Raw genomic sequence first — 12345 nt, 5'->3', positions numbered from 1 at the left:
GCCATGTGGTCTCCTCCGGGGCAGGCGGCAGGTGGGAATCGAACTCATGCGGAAGTGGCTTCAGATTCTCAGCGCTGCGCTTCAACCCGCTGCGCCACCAGGGAGGGCCTGTATTCAATTTTTATAAGCAATTTTCTGGCATCAGAAAATTATGAAATTATCAGAAAACTATGGCACAGGCCATGTGCCCCATTCTGTGTGTAACCTGCAGGTTTAGCAAAAGCCTTTCGGGTAAACAAGAAACACCAACTTGCTAGATGTTCATGTCTGTTTCCTGATTTCAAGAGGCAATAGAGCATGCTTGGAAGTGAGCGGCCATGGCGGCTGTCTTGAGTGGGCTGACTTGGGTGGGTGCCATCCTGGGCTCTTTCCAGAGCTGGCACCTCCTCCTGGCTCCCCCATCTTGGCTGGGATCCACCTCTGAAAGTGCCTCGAACCCTGGGAGTTAAATGCTCAGATTCCCATGAAGGTCCTACCAGGCCATCTGGGCAAACCTTGGCTGACAGCACAGGGCAGGCCTGTGTCTCCAGATGGCCCCACGGTCAGTGCAGCTCCTGACGCAGTGTGTGAGCTCGCTGCAAGCCAGGCAAGGGCAGCCGGTACTAGCAGGGTTTGGTGGCCTGAAGAGAAAGTGGAACATGGTTACTTCTTCTACCATGTTTTCTTTTCATTATGTAAGTCATATATGCTTCTTGTTGAAGTGTTGAAAAATGCAGATAAGGGAGAACAAAAACGAATACGAACCCCACTACCAAGAAATAAGCACCTTGAACATTTGGTGTGTAGTGTGAGAAACTGCTCCCCCCTCCCACTTGCTGCCTATTAACACACACACACACATATTGTACATCTGCCACACCACACACACACACACACACCATGAGGAGAACTAAAGAATTTAATAAAATTCTTACTGGAATGTTCAATCTGAGTCTTTCCTTTTTTATAAGAGTGAGAAGCAAGAGACAATAGTGCCCAAAACTTAATGGACCTAACACCTAGTTGGACCCCCGTAAAGAAAGATGACCCTGTTAAAAGCATAGATTTCAGGCTCTGATTCAGCAAGTCTGGGGTAAGGCTCTGGCATCTTAGCACCCACCACCCAGGGGATGCTGACACAGGAGAGGGGTGGGGGGCCGTGGGGGACATTATCTAGGAAGACAATGTGGGAAAGGGTAATAGAACACCTGCCTTACTCCTTCAATGGAATTATTTTTGCTCACTGGGTGTTTAGACTGTTTCTCCGACAGTTTCTCCTTTGGGGATAGTGTACTTAATGTAAGTAGTTCTGGGGTTAAAGACAAATGACAGTCAAAGAGGAAATCCACTGGGAATTAGGCCTGGGGTTTCCGAGGTCCTTGTCCCTGACGGTTCTCTAGGAAATGGGCATCCACCAAGCTCAGCTGAATTGGGGCCCTCGCAGGCAGGCCATCCTGACAACCACCACATCCTCTCTTCTCCCTTCCCTGCTGAGGGACAGAACTTAACTCTTCTGATTGAATGAGGCCAACTTGGAGAAATGGAGTGAGCGGGTCCAGAGAGCAAGACTTCCTTCCCTGTGGGGGGAACTGGATTTCTGTGTGGTAGGAGTAGAATCAGGTGGGGTGGCTTGAGAAAAGGCGGGTTGTTGAGAAAGAGAAGTGTGAATCTCAGCAGGGGAAGGGAAGTTGGAAACTGCAGCATGTCCTCATGGAGGCTCCCCCTTTAGGAAAGATCCTGAAGCTTTCTCTTCTAGATGTTCTGAAATGTTGAGACAATGAACTTTAACTTCCCCTCAGACAATGGTTCCTTCCAGGTCCATTGTGATCCTCCTATACAGAAACCTTATCCCTAGCTCAATTGATTGTGCAATCTTAGGAAAACTCAAGGGCAGAGAAGAAGGGAAAAGAAACCCTGTTCCTTCCCATCGCCTCCAGAATTCCTGTGGAGAAGGGTGCTTGCAGAAGGTTACTGCAGCCCAGAGACTTGTTGCCAGGTTGGCATTTGCCCCCAACAGCAAGGCATAGGAGGGCCCAAGAAAATAGCACTCTTCCAACCCTTGCCTGGTGGGGGCGGGGACGAGGTGGGGCAGGGCGGGGGAGCAGCAAAGTAGAGTTCTACCTTAAATAACATTTAAAAAAATATTTATTTATGCATACAAGAACTGGGGTGTGGTCCATAAGTGTATAGGGGTGTGTGTGTGTGTGTGAGGATTCACCAGAAACAGTGGGGAGCAGAACAGGCTGATTTACTAAAGTACACTGCTGAGGGGAGCAGTGGGTGAGACAGGGGAGATCTGCTGTACCGCATGCCCTCCCGGGGAGGGAATCAAACTCTGCTGGGAATCGAACTCCGTGCTGAAGTGTCTTTAGCTTTGCAGTGCTGCGCTTTAACCAGGTGCACCATCAGAGAGGGCCCAGGCCACTCTGTTTTTGTTGAAGATGTTTGTTACTTCATCAACTCCTTGATAAACCTTTGAATATTAGCCTTAAGATGTCAAAATTTAGGCCTTCCCTGGTGGCACAGCAGGTTAAAGCGCAGCCGCTTCAGTGTGAGTTCAATGGCCCCGGAGGTGACCCCCATGGAGCAGCAGAACTCTCCTGACCTGCCCCCTGCTCCCCTCAGCAGTGTACTTCATCAATCTGCCTGTTCTGCTCCCTACTCTGACTCTCCACCTCTGCACCTCTGGTCTGTACTCCAGTTCTAATGCATAAATAATCTTTTTTTTTTTTAAAAAAAGTCAAAACTTAAACTTCAAATGTCACCTCTTGTTACCATGCCTTCTTTGATCTCACCTACCAAGTCCAGTTGCTTATTCTCTCTGCCCCCATCCCTGCACTCCACCCCTGGACAATAGACAGCCCTCTGTTGAAGTCTTGCCTACTTAATAAGTTTGGTGGGTTTGCAAATTGTCTCTACCCTGAGACTGTAAGCAAATCCAAGCTGTGTCCCCTGAGCCTGGCAGTGGGCTGCCACAGAGGAGCAGCTCCTTAAGATGGGTGAAAAGAACTGAAACAAAACTGCATATGGACCCAGGGCTCTCTCCCAGGGGAAAGAGTAATTGCCAGGAAATGGCAGCCATGCCTTCTCAAGATGTCAGGGTGATTAGGTGGAGCTTCTTGGAAGACCCACTCAGGCCCATGAAATACCAGTGGATGACTGAGTGTCCCCCAAAGCAACCAAAACTGTCAAGGTCACCGCCAACTTCAAAATCCCCAGATGCTTCGACATTGTGGGTTTTCAGGAAAAGAAGAAAAAACAATGAGCTGTTATTCTGTAATCAGAGAACATGAATAACACGTGCTAAGGGACTTTCTGCCGATTTCTGTCAAGTGTCCAAAGACACCCTGTGTATGTGCACAGGGCATTTGGGGGGAAGTGTGAGAAACTAATGAGTTTTGGGCGGGGGATGACAAGACAGAGCTAGTAAGGACCCTGTTTGTGTGTGTGTGTGTGTGTGTGTGTGTTGAAGAACTGAGGGGTAGGAGGTATGGGGGGGAGGCGAGAGGATTCACCAGAGACAGAGTGGGGAGCAGAATAGACATATCTACTGAAATACACTGCTGAGGGGAGCAGCGGGAGAGACAGGAGAAGTCTTCTGTGCCATGTGGGTCACCTCGCTGGCCTGGGATCAAATTTGTGCTGCAGTGGCTGCGGATAGCTTCATAGCGCTGCGACTTAACTCCTTGCACCACCAGCGAGGTCCTATTACATTTTTAAATTTAATATCTATCCTGTATCTCTAGGTCAGCTCAATAGCCCCTCACCTTTATCCCGTTCCTGCTCCAGGATCTTGACCTCAGCCCAGTTAGAGTGAGCTCCTAAGCTAGAGATCCTGATGATATTCACTGGATGCCTCTGACTTGCCAGGATTAAGAGAAATGGTGCAGTCAGAACCCAGAACACCAGACACTCAGCTGCTGCTTGGGCCCAAGGGCTGCTTCCCCACAGACAGGACACCAGGTGGGAGGACACACTCACATGGTGGAGTGGTCGGGGGCAGAAGCACCTTCAGACTCTGCCATTGCTCCAAGGGACCATCAGTCCAGACTCCACATCTTCTTTACAGCAGAGGACATAGATATGTAATGTTTGTGGTTTCTTACAAAAGAATGAGGAACATCGTCAAAGGGGATAGCCAAAATTCCTGTTGATTTATCAAGACCACTTTGCACATAGTGGTATTTGTTATTTCTTTGTTCAAAAAATTCATACACAGACACGTACATCCACTTTTACAAAAACAAACAAACAAACAAAAAAACTCGGATGATTTTGCAAGACATTTTCTGCCCAGTTTCAAAACATTAACTATTGTAACTGCTTCCCCATAGTTGGTATTTCACAATGCAACTGCTTATCATGAATACAAAACTTTATCTTTCCCTCTCTCTTGACTGTCCAGTTATTTATAAAAGGTGAATTTTGAAGAGCAGATGGGCTGTTAACTGGTTACATATGCCCCTCAGCTAACTTTTCCTTCTGCATTTCTACCACCAACTAACTCATCAACTGAGCCAGAGCCTGGATTCACCCCAACCCCTCTCGTTGTCTCATCGCCCCACCAGTCACCGAGTCTGTGGTCTCTCCTTTCCAGGCTCTCAGTCCCAGCTCAGACGCCATTTTCTCTGGACAAGCATAAAGAACTGATCTAGAGATTCCCCTCAACTCCTCTTCCTCTCCATTCTGAGTAATTTTTTGGAACCTGGGTGGTATTTAGTTTACTTACTTGAGAGCAAAGAGAGAACCCAACAGCTTCAACTCTTGGCAGAAGAGAACCGTGTTTAATGGGCTCACTGAACCTGAGTTTTAAGGGAGCAGGTCTCTGATGCATAAGGAAGAAATTGGTGACCATGTGTCAGAACCAGAAAAGAATTCTGTAGGGCATGGGTGCTTGCTGGGAGTTGTCGGGGGGCAGGGTGCTGGCTGGGCTGTTTCTGCTGCCAGGCCCCTGGCCATTGGCTGGCAGCTCTTCCTGGATCCTTCCCCTCCCACGTGCTCTTTCACAGATTCTCATCTTGGCAGGAGGAGTGGGGCCCAGGCCCTCTGTGGAGCGGCTCAGAATGGGATGCTAAATAAAAACTGAATTCTGGAAACATGAAGGGCCCTCAGGGAAGAAAAGCCTGTGCATGACTGAGGTTGGCTGCAAGAGCATACAAAGCCCACTTGAGAGTTTTGTGATTGTGCAACTTTGGCTCAAATCCTTCTTTAGTCACGAGGTATGATGCCGCCTCTTGGTATGGAGGGAAAACAGTCTTCCTTCTAATCAGCTTCAGCTCAGAATCTCAGACTTTTGAAAGACCCAGAAGGCCTTTTATTCGAAACTCTCCAGTCTACGGTCTACGTAATGTTGTCTCCTCAGAGCATTGAAACAGAACCAGCCTCTTCCCATGCCCAGTCTCCCCAGGACATCTCTGGGTCTTTGCTTAGACCTTTGAAAGCCCTGATTGGACCTGAAGGGAAAACCTTTATCAGTACCACAATTTGCTTTTATTAGTCACCTATGATCTTTCCCATTTGTCTACCAGGACAAACTCGCAGCATTCCTTCTTCAATTCTCAGCCCAAGTTGGCTTTTTCCTTCCTTATACCTCATAGACTGAGTTGATTCTGTATCTCTGAATTCTCCCACAGAACCCTGAACTTGATCATACTATCATTGGTTTACTCCTTTATATTCCATCAGGCTGCTTCTTCCCCTCCCCTTCACTCCCCGCACCTTACCTGGCTACCTGGCTACTCCTGAAGGTGGTTCCCCTACTACCAGTGGTTCATCTATATTCCTAGTACCAGGTCCAGGACTGGATGAATGGATGAGAAGAAAAGGAAGGCGGTCTCGGGCCACTTCAAACATCGATATCCACCTCCATTATCGGCCTCAGGTTTCTGTTTTTTGTATGTGCTTCTCTATTCCTGGTCCTACTGGAGCCTCATGGGGGTCCTGATGTCATATAGGGACAGGACCTGCACCCTGGTTTGCATATGAGGAAGTGAGGTCCCAGGAAAGAGAAGTGACTTGTACAAGGGCGCCTCAGAACAGGAGGCGCAGAAACAGTGTTTTCCTTCCTCTCATTCTCTTCCACAGGCCTTTCTGGTGAGACCTGAAGGGTTGGGGAGGCCTGCAAGTAGTTCGTAGGCCCAAGGCATGTGAGTTGGGGCATGCAGAAGGCAGGTTGATGGTTGTATCTCTGTGAGGCTTAGGATAAGTAGACGCCCTACCTGGGCTCCAGAGCAGGCCGGGCACTGAGGCATCTCCTGTGCTTCCTTTCCTCTTCCTAATCCTGACAGGGGAATCCAGATGGTACACCAGTGTGACAGTAATGGCAGCCATCTTAAAAGTCAACAGAGTGCTGTATCGTGGCAGACACACAACTATCATCTATGAAATTGCTCTGTGCCCTTCGGTAAGCAAGGCATCCAGTTTCTTTGGGTTTCAGGATCTGTACCTAGAAAATTAACAGTTTGGAGTTCCACCCCTAGGAAGTAGGGACCGAGCAAGATTTTTTTTTCTTAAATTCTTCAGGGCTACCACAGGAAAGGGTGTCTGTTAAGCTTACTTGTGTAGTCCAGGGACAGAATTAAGAGGACTGAAGGAAGGTGGAGGTGTGGGCATAGATTTGGGGTCAGTAGGAATGCCGGACAATTGACTGAGAGCTAGAGCAGCTCTAGAGAGGAAGGGGTCACCTTCAGAGGCAGTGAGTTCCCTGTCACAGGGAGTTTGTAAGCAGTGACCTGGACCATTTGGGGGCATAATGTAGATGATGGTGGGATTGGATCGAATGTTATGTGAGCTATGACTTTTGTTACCTTTGAAGTCTTCTCTGTGCCCATCATCATGCTCTGCACAGGGTAGTGATGGTGGAAGCTCAAGATCAGAGCTGGGAGACCTGAGTTCCACTCTTCACTCAGGCATATAACTGGGATGAGGCTTGGGCTAAGTAGACCCCCTGCCTGGGCTGCAGCTCCCAAATCTTTAACTAATAACCTCTGTTCTCCTGATCTTTCTAAGAACATGGTTATAAAAAGACTTGTAATCTAGGAAAGTCATATAATTACCAACAATCAGCATTCAAAACAACTTTTTGGGCATGTTTTTCAAAAACAATACGTATTTATCATAGCAAATATGGAACAGGTAAGCTCAAAGAAGAAAATGTAGAATTACCCAATTGCACCATCCAGAACTAACCATTATAAACATTTTGCCATATCTTCTTAAATTGCATTTTGATGCATATATGTATACATTTCTACATATAGGCCAAATAGTGTATCAAATCACATCTCATTTTGTACCACTTTAATTTCTATTTAAGCTATTTGCAGATGTGTGAATATTTATTCACATCTGTAAGTATTCTTTTGCAGGTTTTATCCTATTTTTTAAAGATTTATTTATTTATGCATACAGAACTGGGGTACAGGCCAGAGGTGTGGGGTCAGTGAGAGGATTCAGTAGAGACATAACTGGGAGCAGAACAGGCAGATTGATGAAGTATATTGCTGAGGGGAGAAGTGGTCAGGAGAGGTCTGCTACGCCATGTGGATCACCTCCAGGACGGGGATCGAACTCATGCTAAAGTGGCTTTAGCTTCTCAGCGCTGTGCTTTAACCCGCTGCACCACTAGGGACGACAGGGTACTGCCTTTTATAACCTTGCCTAATACTCTTGACAACCATTCAAATTGTTGCTTCTATCAGTAATTTGCTCCTTTTAATTGTTGCATAATATTCCAGTGGTTGGTTCAACCATTGTGATGGCTGGGTCATATGGTACATGCATTGTAAGTTTGATAACAAACTGTTAAACTGTTTTCTCCACAGTAGTTCTTTCTTTTTGCATTTCTAACAATGCCTGAGTGCTTCAGTTTCTCTACATCCTCAACAGTATTGGTGTGGCCACTATCTTTCAGTTTAGCCATTTTGGGAGGTATGTGGTGATGTCTCACTGTGGTTTTAACTTGACTTTTACTGAGGCCACATTGAACATCTTTTCCCAAATGTTTTACATTTAAGCCTATGATTCATTTTGAATGAATTTTTTATAAGGTGTGATGTTTTGAAAGCTACCTATTTGGTGACAAACTGTTACAGGGCACCCAGTGTGAACTGGGCTGCCTGTCTGTGGGTCCTCACCCAAGCACTTAAAATCCAGTTGTACTGCAGACACACACAAAAGGGTCAAAATGGGTTTATTTACAAAAGGAGAAAAGAAAAGAAACAACAACTGGAATATCTTACCGGCTCAGCTGACTTGGAGCTCTGGTAACTAACTGAAAGCCCCGAGTCACACCATCCAGAGAGCTGTTATCCGAGCGACAGAGCAAGAGACACAATGGTGCCCTATTTATCCCCCAAAGTCCCAGAATGCCTGCTTAGCTCCACCCTTGGGTCCTCGCAGTTCTCTCCCTGGTACTGCTGGGAGTTGTAGTTTTCGGTCACTGGAGTAGGGGGTAGAGTCCAGAAAGCTGGAGTAGGGGGTGGAGTCCACAAACTCTGCACAGCTCCCTTAGGACATCCTTCCCCTTAACAATTCCCCCCTTTTGATTTTATACCATAAAATCATATCTGTGGTGGCCACCATATCTATGGTGGCACAGACCACAGGGTGTAGTCTTCAGAGACAGTCACCTCAAAAGGCACAAATATGTAAGCAAAGGTGGCATATTTGGGTTTTGAGATTAAAAAAGGACATTGAAGCCTGATGTCAGAAAGAAAATAGGTAATTTCAGCTCTTAAAGTCCCTAGTCATGTTTTTGACCCTTTCCTACTTGGAATGTTCTTTTTTGTGGAAGAAGTGTTTCTTCTTTTTCCGGGTGAATTTTGAGAGTTCTTACATATTCTAGACACAATTTCTTCATCAGACATGTGACTTCAACTATTTTTTTTAAATATTTACATACTTATGTATACAAAAACTGGGGTATAGGCCAGAGGTACACACAGAGTAGTGAGAGGATTCACCTTAGACAGAGCGGGGAACAGAACAGGCTGGTCCACTGAAACACACTGCTGAGGGGAGCAGCTGGTGGGTGAGACCGGGGATGTCTGCTGTGCCATATGGGCCAGCTCCTTGGCTAGCTGGTATTGAACTCTTGCCACAGTGGCTGGGGGCAGCTTGATAACACCATCTTTAGCCCTTGTACCACAAGGGAGGCCCAGTTTCAACTGTTTTTATCCTCACCTATATCTTGTCTTCTTAATCCCTTCACAGAACAAAAATTTAAATTTTGATGAGATCTTATTAATCAATTTTTTTGTGTGCATTGTGCTTTTTATATTAACTCTAAAATATCTCTTTCCTAGCTGTTGAGCTTGATGTTTATCTCCTGTTTTTTCCCCTAAAAGTTGCACAATTTTATGTTTTACATTTAAGCTTATGATTCATTTTGAATTAATTTTTTATAAGGTGTGAAGTTGATAAAGGGTTTTGAAAGCTACCTTTTGAGTACTGTTTCTTTCCATTTGTTATCTCTGCTTCCTCTAATTATTTTTGTTCTGAGGTTAATGTGTGATTTACATATAGGGTTAAATTTTAAATCTGTCTTAAATTGATAGCAAGTTAATCCTGAGTTCATTCCACCAGTCCTCATTTTTATTCCTTTTCTCCCTTATTTTCTGGCTTTTGGGTCCTGTTGCTTCTACATGGATGAAGGGGTTTTTTGTTATTGCCCACATACAGCTGGATTTTAACAAGTGGCCAATATTCTGTCTGTGGACATATCCTAAGTTACTCTAACAGCCACTCTATTGAATTAATGAACAATTACAAAATTTTTAATCCAACAGGATTCTTTATAGTAGTCATAGTTATAATCATAATTATAGCCTTTAGATTTTTTTTTACTACTATAAAGAAGAATACAGATGTGTATCCTTGCAGGTAATTTTTTTTTATTTCTCTATGAGTATTTCTAAGAAGAACTTTTTAGAAGTAGAATGACTGTGGAAATCTCTGGGGCACTGCTCTTCAGCAAAGTCTGTGCCAATGTTCTCTTTCTTGAGCTGGCCACTGAGCTACTGCTAGGACAGATCACATCCTCACAATAAATAAATGCACTGCAAGTGGGATCTCTGTGCGGTTCATTTTTCTTAAAGATTTACTTTTATTTATTTGTGCAAACAAGTACTGGGGTGTTGGCTAGAGGTGCAGGGGGTAAGAGACAGAGACAGAGTGGGGAACAGAACCGGCAGATCCACTGAAATACACTGCTGAGGGGAAGCAGTAGGCAAGACAGGAGAGGTCTGCTGGGCCATGTGGGCCAGCTCGTTGGCCAGGGATCAAACTCTATGCTGCAGTAGCAGGCGATAGACAGCTTGATAGCCCTCAGACGAGATCCTGCACCAGGGAGGCCCTCCATGGGGTTCTAATTCTAAGTTGTCGATTATTAATGGCCAGGGTTAAGGGCAGACAGGAGGATTCTGTGCTCCTATTTCCTCTTCTCCTTCTCCGTGTCTTCTCACTTACCTGCTCAAACCAGGCCCGGCGCAGGAGTCAGTGCTGACTCTCCTTTGCGAAGGGCCCTCGACTAGCCAAAAAACTCTCTTCTCTGATCTTTGGTCTCTTCTGTTGTAAAGAGAGCTAACTGCATCATTCTAACGTCTTACAAGATTTTCGTGAAGATTAAAATAAATAGTGGACATGCAATTTCTGTGAAGCATTAAATCCGTGTCAGATGCTAGATAAGCGTTACTGGTTTTGTTACTCTTAATTCTTTCTACTCCATCATTTCTGGCTACACTTCGCACTGGCGTAATTTGCTTTACAGCGCCCCCTGCTGAATGTCAGTGAAATAACGATCCAAACCTCATGGGGCCTAAATGAGAATGGATGGTGGAGAGGGCAGCAGGGAGAAATCAAAGGATGAAGGTAGTAGTGTGACATGAGTACCCACCAGTCAAACCAATGCAAGACTTTGTGCTGGGATATGTACCTTGAACGGCAAGGTACATGGGGATCAGCAAGAAGCTGATGTTCCCTGAAGCCTTTATAATGTCAGTCATGGTATTTGGAACCTGAATGTGAACATGTCCTTGCTTCTAGTGAGAAAGCCGGATCCAGGTGGTAAAATGCATTGGCTGTGGTGTTGCAGCTAGAAAGTGACAGAAACAATGGGGTGCAAAGTGCCTCCAATTTCCCCTGCCACTCTGATTCGAGAAGCAAAATATGTCCCCCCCAGCTTACCTGCACTCCTGGGTGTCCCCACATAACCAGATGCTTTTAATTAAATCTCTAAGGTCCCTGTTAAAAAGCCACAACTTGAGGCCCTGGTGGCGCCGCGGGTTAAAACACAGCACTACACCCTGGCCACAGTAGCTTCAGTGCGAGTTAGATCCCCGGCACCGAAGGTGATCCACATGGTGCAGCAGACCTCTCCTGGCCTGACTGCTGCTCCCCTCAGCAGTGTACTTCATCGTTCTGCCTGTTCTGCTCCCCACTCTGTCTCTGGTGAATCCTCTCACTGCCCTTGCAACTCTGGCCTGCACCCAAGTTTTGTATGTATAAATAAATAAAACCTTAAAAAAAAAAAGCCATAACTTGATTGGGGGCCACACATGCCCTCAATTGTGGAGAACAGAGGCCCATGGGAGCTCTTTGGTTGAGCTTGTACCGAGCAGAGGAGGCCTGGTAAAAGGGTCCTCTGACCCAGGCTGCAGTCCAGGCCCACTTGACTGAGGGACCTTGAGCAAGTTACCCAAGAAGTGGAGGAATGAAGACTTGGCCAGGGAGGAGCTTCCCCACCACAGAGCAACTGTCCTTGGCCATGAGAACAACCACAGAGGGTACAGAGCTTGCTGCTGGCTGACCCTGGTCAGTGGGTGAGGTAAGGGGCTGGAGCCCAGGTCAGGGCAACTGGAGCCAGGCCTAGGACCTTGATTTCTCTGTAAGGACCCTAATGCTTCCATTCCAATGAACCCACCAAAACCCAGTCTAGACTCCTGTGAGAAAACAGTCAAGGAACTGACATATCTTCTGTTTTCTGGTGCCATATGGTTGACTTTCTACCTTGCATTTTATGGATTTAGTAGTTTCTTCATGGTCTCCAGAATCAGACAGACTTGCTTTAATTGTTTTGCTTCAAATATTTAAAAACCTGTCATTTCTCAGTTGGGTGACCATAGGCAAATTATTCAATCTCTCTGAGCCTCTGTTTCCTTTTCTGTCAACAACTTTTTGTACAGTTAGAATGAAATAAATCAACATATAAACACTATTTGTTGAATTCCCAAATAAACATTTGTAAAATACAAAGAGGGGAAGTGATTTTATCAGATGGGACAATGTCAAGCACTGGGATGGTAGTGATGGCCCAAAGCCCCTGTTTCCTTAGCATCTTTGCATTTGCTTCTGTGCTCTGGAGGCTTG

At 45.8% G+C, this 12345-nt stretch overlaps 1 long non-coding RNA gene across 1 annotated transcript; it reads right to left on the bottom strand.

The window, feature by feature from the left end:
- Positions 1-62: 62 nt before the first annotated feature.
- Positions 63-4831, bottom strand: LOC105853666. The gene is made up of 3 exons (XR_001145456.1): positions 4709-4831; positions 3961-4080; positions 63-620 (listed from the first exon to the last, which is right to left on the bottom strand). It is a non-coding gene; the product is annotated as an uncharacterized LOC105853666 (long non-coding RNA).
- Between the last annotated feature and the right edge of the window lie 7514 nt (positions 4832-12345).

This window comes from Condylura cristata, unplaced genomic scaffold (assembly GCF_000260355.1).
Source record: "Condylura cristata isolate star-nosed mole 26May11 unplaced genomic scaffold, ConCri1.0 scaffold00015, whole genome shotgun sequence".
Taxonomy (NCBI): Eukaryota; Metazoa; Chordata; class Mammalia; order Eulipotyphla; family Talpidae; genus Condylura; species Condylura cristata.
This window is presented reverse-complemented; position numbering and strand designations above follow the sequence as displayed.